Source organism: Pezoporus wallicus, unplaced genomic scaffold (assembly GCF_028554395.1).
Source record: "Pezoporus wallicus isolate ANWC-B61680 ecotype Strahan unplaced genomic scaffold, APGP_CSIRO_Pwel_v1 contig_13178, whole genome shotgun sequence".
Taxonomy (NCBI): Eukaryota; Metazoa; Chordata; class Aves; order Psittaciformes; family Psittacidae; genus Pezoporus; species Pezoporus wallicus.
The window spans coordinates 152406-165667 of NW_026641245.1; positions in this window are offsets into that span (position 1 = coordinate 152406).

The following is a 13262-nucleotide window of genomic DNA, read 5'->3' on the forward strand; positions in this document are numbered from 1 at the left end:
TACTTGATAGCCGAGCGATAGAAAGCAATCGCTATTAATACATTCCCCGCATGCTCATGCCCTGAGTAACGCATTGAGATTTCATGTTAACTAACGAGACAAGCACGCAGGAAACTGTACTACAGTGTTGTTATGATCTGCAGACATGCAAACGCTCCCTCTAAAATAACAAACACGTTAGTCAAATTAAGTGCCCACTGACATTAAGGAAGGTCATGCTTAGCACCACTAATAACACAGGAGGACCGAAATACTCGCAGGAGTAATTTTTTCCTATTCCACAAAGCCGAGAGCAGACTCGGGATCAGACTTCAGACAGTTACAACGCAGAGCAGATGGAATGCATGAGCCTATTTCGACAGAAATGTAACCGATTTTAAATTAGAAAACACACATGCCTTTGCTTTAAAAGAAATCCTCCTTTTCCAGCACTGAAACCCATCCGAACAGAACCCGGTTTCAGTTTACTGCTGCTGCCAGTCTGTCTCCCAACATGTTCTAGGAGAGGAGTCACAGAGGCTGTGAAAACATTCACGAGACAGCATAATGATTAACAGGAGGAGGATGCCGAGTCTGCTTTCACAAGTTGGAAATTCAAATTGAGGTCTCCCCAGTGCAATATTTAGAGGACCAGGTCAGAGTGACAAGCAACCTGCTGTTTAGTCTGCAGAAGAGAAACATGGTGCACAGCCAGGGAAACCACACACACAAGACTGGGTGTGACCCAATAAATGGATCTTCTCAGGGAAGATGCTTTAAGTCATTCATTCACATTTGCACAAACTCACTCTGCCTGAGGAGCACAGTCCCAGGCTGGTTTGGGTTGGAAGAAGCCTCAAAGTTGACCCAGTTCCAGCCCCCTGCCACAGGCAGGGACCCCTTCCACTGGAGCAGCTTGCTCCAAGCCCGTGTCCAACCTGGCCTTGAGCACTGCCAGGGATGGGGCAGCCACAGCTTCTCTGGGCACCCTGTGCCAGCGCCTCAGCACCCTCACAGGGAAGAGCTTCTGCCTAAGAGCTCATCTCAGTCTCCCCTCGGGCAGGTTAAAGCCATTCCCCTTGGCCTGTCCCTGCAGGCCCTTGGCCAAAGCCCTTCTTCAGCTTTTTCGCAGCCCCTTTATGTATCCAGACCATCACCAGACACACCAGCAGTGCAGATCTCAAAGTGCTGAATTGCCAGACACACCATGGGCTTAACTAAGGCCAATATTGCTCATTTGCTGTTAAGACAGAGCCCCTTTTTTCCAAGCTCAGCTTGACAGGAATTCTTCCCAACTTCGGGTCCCCAAAGACAAGGGAGCACCCCATCTGCACCACGCTGCTCAGCTCAAAAGCAGTACTTGTTCCTATCAGCTTGTACCTGGCGCGCTCTCAGTTTGAGGGCTGTGTATGAAGCAGATACTCTGGGTGTCTGCACGCGCTCTGTGCATCCATCTGGGACCGCAGCGCCTTCGGGAGTGATGCAGAGACACGTTCACACCAGCACGCTCAGGGAGAACATCAACTGAACATGCACAGAACACTTCTGCCAGTGCTCTCCTCGCATTCAGTAAACAATTTAAACTCCCTGGGCTGGAGGGATTCTACCTACATGCTTCGTATTTCTGAATGAATTGCTTTATTACCCAGTTTTTGCTCAAGTCCAAGTCAGCTTTTAGCATCCTCAACACCCTTTAGTAAGGAACTGTGCATCTTTACTATATGTTGCATGAACCATTACCTACTTCTGCTCTCTGAAGCTGAAACCCCTTACCTTACCAGGTATTTAGCAGATCAGAAGTCAACTTCATCTACCTGCAGTTCTCATCTTGCAGTTATCTTTGGACCACCACATCACACTCACTACATCCTCCTCCCGTGTGCACAGCAACACTCTCCACCAGCACCAGTTCAGGCAGCAGATAACCACCACTCTCAGTTGTTTATTGACTATATAGCACAGTTCAGACTCAACATTTATAGGACATGCTTTAAATTACAACCCTCAAAAACAAGTCTGCTCCTCACCCGTCATTACAATTAAGTGTTTAAAGATGAGAGCAGTGAGAGCACTAGCGACAGCCAACAGAGGTATTTACACTCAGGGCATGCTTGGTACCACTAATTGCCCTCACTGAGCAAGATGTTCTAGTGCTACCAACAGCAGTGAAAGGACACACCAGGGCTGGCAGCGAAAGCCACGGGGTGCTGCCAGCAAGAGTAGCTCCGACAGGCTACAGAAAATACACATTTGTACACTGCTGACACCCGGAGAAGTGGGGTTAACCTTTGAAGTTTATTGGTAAATACATATCCTATAACCGTAATAAACATAGCAGCATACTTAGGGAATCTGAGCTTGAAACTACCAAGCATCTTCTCCCTCTCAACCACAAGAGGAGCGGGTAGTGTCCTGAAGTGTGCAGAACTTACTGCACAGACACCACCCACCCTGGCGTCCCCCACAAAGAACTCGGAGCAAGGACAGTGCTTTAGTAGTGATCCCAAGACACAAGAGAAGAGAATACTGGGGTTATGGGGGCCCAAACAGGACAGGCAAAGGAGGACCCCAACCTGAAGGCCTCTGGAAAGCAATCTCCAGCACCCTTTAATCCCAGCAGCTTTTCTAAACCCAAATATTCTCCAGAGTGAAATCCCAGCAGCCAGAAAGGAGCTCACAAGGCTCCTCAGGCCACCAAGCGGAGATGTTTCTAGTCATTCATCAGTGTGAGCACAGCCACTGAGGTGCAACTGCCATCTGAGAATACACTCCATACACTTTAAAAAGCAACACAGGGCCAGGGTGAAAAAATACTGTGACAAGTTAACTTGCCGTTGAAACAGTATTGCTCAGGAAGCATCCACCCCAGCCCGAATAGCTCATTCGGAGCCTTTTGCCCACAGAGCTGCAACAGTAACTACATAAAGAGCTTATTTAAATAGAGCCTGGCCAACCTTCAGCAGTCACCCTGCTCGCTTCAGAAACACCAGCTGGAATTCAAAGCAGTTCTTAAAGCTTTCAGCCTGGAAGCTGACATGAACCTGTGAAAGTGAGCACAGCTCCTGGGCGCTGCTGCCCAGCACATAATCCTATTAACGAAACCCCAACGGGACACCTCCTCCTCTAATGCCATTAGCGGTGACATAAGCACATAAATCACCGGGAGCAAAGAGCTCTGGTAATGCGCTGCCCATCACCACCCACAGCAAGTGCTCCCGAATGAATGGTCCTAAAAGCTCTCCAGGCAACAGCACTAACGCCATAATTTATGGAAACAGTTCTAAAACTGAGAAGAAGGGTCAGGGAGATCTTATCACCATGTTCCAGCACTTAAAGGATGGCTACAAAGAAGACTCCCTTTTTACAAGGGGTCACACGGCAAAGACGAGAGGTGACGAGCACAAGTTATTCCTGGAGATATTCCAACTGACACAAGAGGAAAAGTTTTCCCCATGAGAACAACCAGCCACGGGAATAATCTCCCCAGGGAAGAGGTGACTCCCCAGCACTGGACACTGCTGAGGTTCAGCTGGACAGGGTACAGCTGGGACATCCAGTGTGGGTCGTGCTTTGCCTAGAAAGGCTGAACCAGATGGTCCTTGAGGTCCCTTCGACCTGGGATTCTCTGAAAGCTGCAGTTTCTGAACTCTGTGAAGCCCATGAGACAGAATCATCCTTGGCAGAGAAGAGACACACAACTCTTAACTTTAGGCCCATCCTTATCCCAAGATATTGTTTCCCAGGTCAGGTCTCATGCAGTTTTCCTACAGAGACACTCGCTGGCAAGGCAGAGTGACTCGGCAAACATAGCCGTGTCACCCAGCAAGGTGAGCAGGGTGAGGGCAGACCCGGCACATCTCTCCACCCGCATGGTTTAGTTTTCCTGCTCTTTCCACAGAGGTCAGGGTACGTTTGTGCTCGGAACAGACACACCCTGGGACAGCTGCTTTTGAAGTGGTTTGATTTGGTTAAAACGTGCACAGGCTCACAGAATGAAAGGCTAAGTTACACTAACCAATCCGTTCTTGTACAGGGGCTCCCCGCATGCAGCTTCCCCCGTGGTACAGGCACACGTCAGCCAATATCCATCCACCTTATAGACTTGGGCTTATCAGCAGCTGCCTAGACAGGCATTGCACGCTCCAGGTCCGGGGAAGCATTAGCTCAGCTGGGGAAAGAACGGCATTTTATCTTTTATAACCATATGTTACAGGACGCGTCTGTACTCACACACAAACGTGTTGGAGTTTAAAAGCGCACAGTAAGATGCACTGTTTAGTCTGCATAAGGGAAAACAGAGCCAACGCAGGGTTCTTGTTTCACCCACAGGTTCCCACAGGCAACACGCTGTGTTACCACCTCATTTACTGCAACTTCTGCATCCTGAAAAGTCACTGAACACTGTGGAGTGGGCAAGGCTCAAAACAATCAAAACCATCAGCCTTCCTAAGGCTGCTCTGGGCCTGCACTGCTCAAAAGCTTCCTGCCAAGAAGGCATTCAACAGTTGTGCTGCTTTAAATGTAACTGTAGCCTGTAATTAATCCAGGTAATTTACTCCTAACAAACAGACTGAAGGAAAACAAACAGTAACCTTCTATAACCTCAACCACTGCTGACTTCACCCTGTTCTTACCCTCCCTAGTACAAGTTAGCACAGCCCTGCAAGAGCAAATCACCAATTAACAAGAGAGTATTCAAATCTTCTTCTAGCTCTCCCTGTGACATGCCAAACAGTCCTAAGGCTCCAAATCCGTGTCAAAGAACACATTTCTGTCTGCAAAGAGAAACACGTACTGAACAGCAAAACCTTGTGCTCTTTCCACAGTTAGGAGGAAGAACTGCCAGCACCAACTCCAGCAGCATAGGCACTGCAGTGGAAGTGTCAAAGAGCTCCTGAAGGAGGCAAAGTCTGCTAAAACAACTGACAGTATTTTCTGCTTTGCTTTGAACAACCTCCTCATGTCTCATTGCCAGCACAGAATTCAAGTGCCCTTTCTGATAAACCATCCTCAAGCTTTCAGCCCTGAGATACAGACCAGCTTGGACACCAATAAAACCAATCAGAACGAGTTCCGTGCTCTGGAAACAAGCCAGTGGCTTTGCAGCTGCTCTTAAGACAGATTGTTAAGTACATCTTAAGGTAACGGGCCAGACTTGCACACCCCAAAGAACATTGCACCCTTCTACGGCAACAAGAGCATCACAGCTTTCACCACAAAACAAGAGGGAGCCCCAGAGGCCAGGTCCTGCTGCAGCCCAGCGCTGCCCCTGACCCCGGAGTATGCCTGGAGGATGAGCTTCCCCTTTAAGCAGGGAGAAAGCAGCAGCAGGTCAGAGTCCAGCTGCCTTTGTCCGCATTGAAAGCGGCAGATCACACACAGCCCTTCCTCGGGCAGCGAGGCCAGGCATTAGCTTGAAATTACGGGCTCCCCGGTGAGGACCGATTGATTTTGCTTCCATTTGTTAACAACAAAGGAGCAGAAAGTGTTAGGGGGGCTGAAACACAACATGACTGTTCCATTCGTGGAGCAGGAAGCAGCCTCAAGCACATATGCATGGGGGAGGGAATACCACGTTACAGCTTGACTCAACCCTGTCTGGTCACCATTCAGTAATGACACCATGGAGCCAAGTCCAGTCCCCTCCAACACCATAAGCATTTGCTTGCTGATAAATATCAATATTTAAGTACTGACAGAGTACTACAGAAGTTGTATCTGCGCAAAAGGTCAGATGAACTCAGACCACATCGCCAGCCTTATCTGCAGAACTATGCCCAAACCAGCAAGGGGATTGAACCTGCACACAGGCCCTCCTGCACCTCCCGCCTTGAAAATATTTGTAATAGCTACATTCCAAAGTGAACTGCATTGATAAATGCTCCCTGTCAGAGGAGCCTGCGAACCACAGGGCACCTGGAAACAGGCTGCTGCACAGGGCTTCTGCCGGGCTCCAACTGCCTTGCCTGACCTCCTGTTGCTCCAACATCAGCCACAAACATCACACAAACAAGCACTAATTCCCTTGAAACGCAAATGAATCTCGAAGTTGTTTTGCCAAGGAACACACACATTACCAGGAGCCTTAATAAAGCTTCCTGGAACCCAGACAGACTCTGAAGAGTAACCAGAGCCAGCCTAGTACCTGCCATTTGGATATTAGTGGCACTTATTGTGGCCACGTTGCCTGAAGATGGCATCATCCGGTTACCCGAGGCTGCCCTCAGCAGGGACAGGGACAGGGAAGGGAAGAACAACTCTGCTCCAGCCAAGAGCAGCGATGCTGGGAAAATCCTGCTGATGGATCACAGCCCTGTGATCGGTGTGGCTGACAGAAACCACTGCCTTTGCCCAGGGCAGAGGAACCACAAAATACCGCGGAAATCTTGCTCGTTTACAAACAGCAGCACAAGTTGTCTTTTGCTTAAGAAGCTCAACACAAAAGTGATCTTGAATCTTTGGTTAAAACTAGGTTACCAAGCATCTATTTTCCACTAACTGAAGGAGTGAAGTAACGTGTATTCCACATCACACAAATCATTGTTAAGTTGTTCTGCTGTACACAAAGAGATGTAGCATTCCTGATTCAGGGGCCAATTCAGACCCAAGGAGCATCCTTCCATTCGCTTAGTGAAACAGTCAGGTCAAATGAGGTGGTACCTCCCCTCTGCTGCTGACAGTAGCTGTTTAATTGCATGTTGGGTCGACCCACAGAGTTTCACTCCTTACACAGAGGAAAAGTCACCACTGAAACACAGCACAACCTTGTTCATCTGCCACTTAACTTCAGAACTTGTTCAGCTATTACGTGAATAACCACAGCTCTTCATACCAAGGCAAGTGCTCAGATGTCCACCTTTGTCTCTTACACAATGGTTTCCGCTAATTACACACGATGTTCAGTTTCTCTTAATTAAAACAGAGCCCAACATCACTTTTCCCAAAGGAGAAAGGCCTGATGGAAGTTCTTGCATGGTTTTACTGCTCGTTCTCATTATCTGCAGGTGCTCCAGGCAGTGCTGCTGATCTCGGAAGCACGCGTGGAGCTCGCACCAGCTCTGCCTTTGATGTCTTACCTTAGGATGCAAACAGCTCCAGAGAGATGCAACCTGCTCAGTGACACAGCTTCAGCCCTGCTCAAAGCACTGCCAGGAATCCTGTATCTCACAGCAAGCAGCATCCTCAAGCAAGCCATCCAGAAGGCCCCCACTTCTGCAGGGAGACCCCTTCCACTGGAGCAGCTTGATCCAAGCCCCTGTGTCCAACCTGGCCTTGAGCACTGCCAGGGATGGGGCAGCCACAGCTTCTCTGGGCACCCTGTGCCAGCGCCTCAGCACCCTCACAGGGCAGGATTCTGCATGTACTCAGCATGTATTCTGGACTCTCAGAAACAGTAGCAGCACACGCTGCCATGGTCACCTCAACAGGACCATGTTAATTGAAATCTACCTTGTAAATACTGGTGCATGAGGCATCATCTCGGATCCAACATGAGGACCATGCCCTCAAGGCTTTGTGCCCCACAGAACCTGATATTAAAGCTTCCAGCCCCCACTACTGCAAACAACAAACGCTCCTCTCACTATTCGGAGCACTGAAGACACCGAACAGGCTGCACAGATTATTTTCCAGGCCCCCTCAGCCAGATGGAGTTGGCAAAACCAGATTATTCCATCTTCAGACACAACAGTCTGGAGAGTTGCGGAATTGGTAATAACTATCACTTTGATTTTCTGCCGCTTTCCGTGGCTCCCCTCCACCACAAGACAGGCAAAGCCATGTCCCACAGATCCCCACTGGAAGACCGAGGACACAGAACTACCACCTTAACCTGGAGGAAAACGTTCAGAGGCACAATGAAGGGATTAAGTTTCTCTCCACCCCCCAGGAAATAGCACTGGGTGGGGACAGGAGGGAGGGATGAACTTCTCAAACAGGGAACTCTTTTACGCTGGATTCCAGCAGGATCCCTGTGGCTCCCGCTGGCAGGATTCCCACCCGCTTCTCCTCCTTCCCCAGCAGTTCCAAACACAGACCCAGCTTCCCCATTCCCCAATTCCAAACACAGACCCCATCACCCCCCTTCGGCCTATTAACACCCACCCATGGGTGTGAAGTCTCCCCCCCCCATAGTATGTTCTAAGTTGGTGTTTGAGGAGGCAGTGATCATGTAACCAAAATAAGTAATAAAGAGGCTAAGGAAGTGTTCCATGGGAACAAACCTGTTTTAAAGGATCCCACTGAAAGAGAGATTTTTAAAATACCTTCAGCCCTTACAAGTATTAAGATCGCTCAAACCTCCTTTGAAAGGAAAGCCTGTTGAGCCTTCCCCTATGAAGTAAAAGATCCCCACGCCTATTCAGACACAAATAGGGATCTGTTTGTCCACAGTTAATTAGTGTAAGCTTATTTTAAGCTAATAAAGAGTTCTAAAGTATAGGACAGCTAAAGAATAACATAACCCAGCACCAGCCTCCACACTACAAATTATCATAACAGCCTTGTGAATCACTCCCCTGTACAGGGAAGTGCTGGGCACGGTGATGCTTCCACAGGAGCTGTCATCTTGTCAGAGGGGTTTGGTCAGCAGTTTACGAGCCTGAGTAGCTACATATCTTTCAAATGAGCTATTATATTCAAGTAATAGCTTCAGATCCAAGACAAACGTGCAGGAGGATTTCAAAGATAGCTAATATATTAAGAGAGGACTGATAAAAGCCAGTGTATCATATTAACCTGCCCTTCTCTGCTATTCTACGTAGCCAGCGGCAAGGTTAGCAGACAGCAGTAAGCTTCAGAGTGCAACTGCCCCAGCAGACTGCCAGGGAAGGATTTACTGAGAGGTCGCAATTAGAGATGATTTACCACACAAAGTTATTTCCGAGTACAGCTTCCTTCGGTTACAAAGACCTCTCTCATCTGAGGCCATCGGCAGAGATGAATGAAGTGAAAAAGAAAACCAATAAAGCCCTTTAAAGCTGGTTAACACTGCCCTGAATTTTGGAAGCCACCGAGAACGAGGCACAGCCATCTGCACCATCACAACAGTACCCGGCTGCCAGGGGCTGCAGCTCCCCCAGACCCAGTTTTAGACTGGATGCTCACAAACCCCAGGTGTGTAAAGTCACCAGCCACTCTGAGAGCTTCCTAAGCAAATCCTCCTCCTGTGCGCTGGGAGGATGGCTCCGATTTTGCCACAGAAACCGCTGATGTTGAACGAGCTCCGGGCAATGCCGTGCACACGCACCTCGGCAAGCCCCGGGGCAGGCTGCCAGCCGGAGCTCACACCGGCTCCGAGGCTCTTACGGGGTGGGGGGAAGGTGTTAATGTCTGCCGGGCCAGACAGCAGAGCCGACGGCAGCCGGAACGTGGTTTGCTTGGCTCCCGAGGCACCGGGCACTCCGGGCAGCCTGAGCAGGAGCCTGGGGCCAGGCTGGGGCACGCTCTCCCCCCAGACCAGCGCTGGGACGACCCCCGCACCCCGCAGAGCCCACCCAGCGGAGCAGAGGCAGCGTCTGAAGCAGTGAAAGGAAGTCCCTGGCCTGGACGGAACGTCTGAGGGGGGCAGGTCGCTGCTCGGTGCCCGCTTTGCTCAGCCCCACCTCTGTGGAACATCTCCTGCCCCACCCCGCAGCCGGCGCCGGGGGGCTCTGGGGTCAGGCGGGGTTTGGGACCGTTCCGTTACGGCGCAGGGGCTGCTCGCTGCGGCTGGGTTTGAGCCGTTCGGTGTGTAACGCGGGCAGAGCTCACGGTCCCGCGTTTTAACCAGTCCCGGTAAGATGCGTGCTCAGACACCGGGGTTTCCCTAGGGATGGCCCGGTTAGGGGGAGAGAGAACTGTCTTTAAGCACACAGCGGAACTCCGTGCACACCAGGGCACCGGGAAGCACCGAAATCCCATAGGATCCGACCCCCAGCCTAGCCTCACCTAAAAGGGATGAAATCCAGCGGTGAGCCCTTCAGATGCTCCTGCTCTCAATGCCGTGCAATGGGAGCGGGGTTCTCCCCACGGAGCCGCGCTTACGGCAGCCTCTGTCCTTCCGGGAGCCGCCTCCATTCCCCCCGGGACGCCTCTGCGCTGCCAAGGGCCAGCAGCAGAGCAGGGGCTGACACCGCTCAGCACCCCTGCATGCAGCCGGCCTGTCACTGCTGACACAGCAATCCAGCCACGAACCACAGTGACACGGGGGGGTAAAGGGACAGCAGCGGCTTGGAGCGGGTGGCATCAGGACCCCCCCGTTGTTTCCACCCGTGGCAATGGGCTCCCTTCAGCCGAACTGAAAACCAGATCCCTCGAGAGCACCCAAGGCACAGCTCCTCCGAAGGGTGCTTGCTGAGGATCTGCACTGACGTGAGCCAACACTGATCGTGGCCGCTCAGGAATCCAGGCGCAGAGCTGAGCCCCAGCCCCAGCACAGCCTGGGGCAGATGGACTGGTTTGAGGTGTCCGGGTCGGAAACACTGCCCAACGAGCTGTCACAGAGAGTTGGTTTGTTAAAAATGACGTTTCGTTACTGAAAGTTTCAGCTTTATAAAATAGCAACTCCCAGGACCAAGCTTTCAGGAGCTTTCTCCTCCTTCCACTGTATTTATGCTGTTTAAAGGAAGCTCCTCCTGAGTCACTCCAGGACAAGGGAAAGCAGTGACTCCTCACTATAACGTCAGTGCAAGGAGCTGCCCATAGCAGCTCTGAGTGCTCACCAATTCCAGAGCCGTTCCCTGTCCCCAGACAATCACACATTGGTCTCTGCTCTTTGGAGGCTGCGGTAAGAGGACAGCATCAACCTCAGGAACCAGCTTCCTCCTGCCGGCTGCATGGTGGGGGAAGCTGGTTCCAGTCACCCCGTGTTTCTCCCTGGCCACCCCTGTGCAGGGTAAAGCAAGCAGAGTGGAGCCTCCCCTGTTTTTGCCGCTGTTGAAGCAGCAAGCTCCCTATGGGAACACCATCTGCCAGCCCCAGCGCCGCACGTGTCAGCGCAGGAACAAGATGTTTCACGTTAAATTACTAGGGGCTGACTTGCACATTTGACTGGCATCCAGGTCAGGCAGATGCAGGAGGGATCCCAGCTCATCTCGCTGCCTCCACAGCACGCTCTGCATCTCCCACCTGGGACTGCCCAGTCCAGGCAGGGCCATAGCCCTGCAGTCCACGCACATGTCCATGCTCTGCCTCTGGCCACAGCACCAGGACTGGTCCCTGGTTCTGGACACATCCACTACAGCCTTTGTCCCCAGACTCCTCTCTTTGGTCTCCAAATCGATTCAAGCTGCTGCTGTTCACATTCTTGGCATCTAGTTCCCACTACATCACCCCTCTCCGCGTCCCATCCCCTCTCTGCTATTAGCTAGATATATCCTTGCTTACTCTGCAGTACGCTCTCACCGTCGCTGTGTTGCTGGTTCTTGGCTTCTCTCGCCTCATTGTCTGCACACTTTCTCCCAGCTCTCCTGTGAGACAAGTCAATACAGGCTGATCTGCTATGGCTTGTGACTGCTTTGCCTGGGCACAAACAGCAGAGCACAACCTGAGGGTGGTTAGATAAGGTCACCTCACTGCTGGCAGACGGCATGGAAATCTAGAGATCTTGCTGGAGCTTTGTTCCACTGTCTTCCCAAATCAGGGAAGACTTAAAACAGTCTTCCAATACCTAAAGGGGGGCTGCAGGAAACCTGGAGAGGGGCTTTGGCCAAGGGCCTGTAGGGACAGGCCAAGGGGAATGGCTTGAACCTGCCCGAGGGGAGACTGAGATGAGCTCTTAGGCAGAAGCTCTTCCCTGGGAGGGTGCTGAGGCGCTGGCACAGGGTGCCCAGAGAAGCTGTGGCTGCCCCATCCCTGGCAGTGCTCAAGGCCAGGTTGGACACAGGGGCTTGGAGCAAGCTGCTCCAGTGGAAGGGGTCCCTGCCCATGGCAGGGGTTGGAGCTGGAGGAGCTTTAAGGTCCCTTCCAACACAAAGCAGGCTGTGCTATCCACACCCCAAGGGTGGCCTGAGCGCTGCTGAGCACAGCCGGGCTGCACAATGTGGTACCCACTCAGTGCCCTTTCAGTAACCATGGCTAAACCTGATCTAAACAAGCAGCTTACGTAGCCCAGAAACTGTCACAGGCTGCATCTGCTCTAACGTTTCATTTCTGTGACAACCTGCCCTCGCAGCAGCACAGGGGCTGTGCTTATTCCAGCAGTGTCTGTGATCAGCACTGACTTCATGGCACACACAATTTGCTGGCCCAGTCTCTAACAGGCCTGGGATCTAATTAATCTCTGGCAAGTCCCTCTGAAACAGCAGCGGTGTTGGCCTGCACATGCAGCAGTCGAGACAGCTAATTGGAGCCAAATGGTACAGTGAGATAGGGGGAAGGAACGGCTTCAGGATGGCTTCGCCATGGTGGAGGCTTTTCAGAGTCACAGTGCCAAAGTCAGCCTTTCTGCTCATTAGAAGAGCAGCAGTTGCACAAGTCTCTTACCCGCCATCAAGAAGTATTTGAATCAGTCCCAGACCAGCCCAAGCTGAGCGGGTCACACACTCCTCAAAGCAGGGCGATACCGACTGTGAGCTCATGAGACAGCAGAGCAGCAGGTTTCCATACCAGCTGTGCCTCCAGGACCTCCTGCCCTGCTCCAGGAGCTCTTCCTTGCAGCCACACAGGAGCTGGCTGGGAGCACCCTCCCACAGACCAAGAGCTGTCTGCAGGAGAGCCTGAGCGAGCTGTGGTTCTCAGGCAGAGCAGATCAGCCTGAACGTGTCACCCTTCCCCAGGCGTTTCACTGAGCAGTCACTTTGTGCCAGGACGTGGAACCCAAACCCCAGCATCACTGAAAGGGAAACACGCTCCTCGCTTTCTGTTCCTACCTGAATTACCCCGCCGCTTCCTGCACCACTTGTTGCCTCCATCATGCAGATAAATTAATCTCCATGCCAGACACGCATGGAGGACGATGTAATTGTATCCCTCTTTGCTCCATGAGGAGTCACAGCCTTTGCTGCATGGGTACAGCGAGGCCTTGTTCTCTGAGGGCATCCTCCACCACCGGACACAGCACTCCTCTCCCAGCTGCCCAGTGACCCAGCTGTGGGTACGCACAGGCAAGCAGCAGGAAGCATCCAACAACAGAGCCGCAGCAACCCGGCGCCCAAGCTTTCGTGTTCCTCCTTTCACCCCCATTTTGCTCTGGGTTCCAAGAAAGGGAGCAGGGAGGAAACACGTTGAGGCAGCAGTCTCCGTGCAGCCAGGGTTTACACACTGTGCTCCTGACCCAGCCTGGCCCAGTGCCCAGCGCAGGGGAA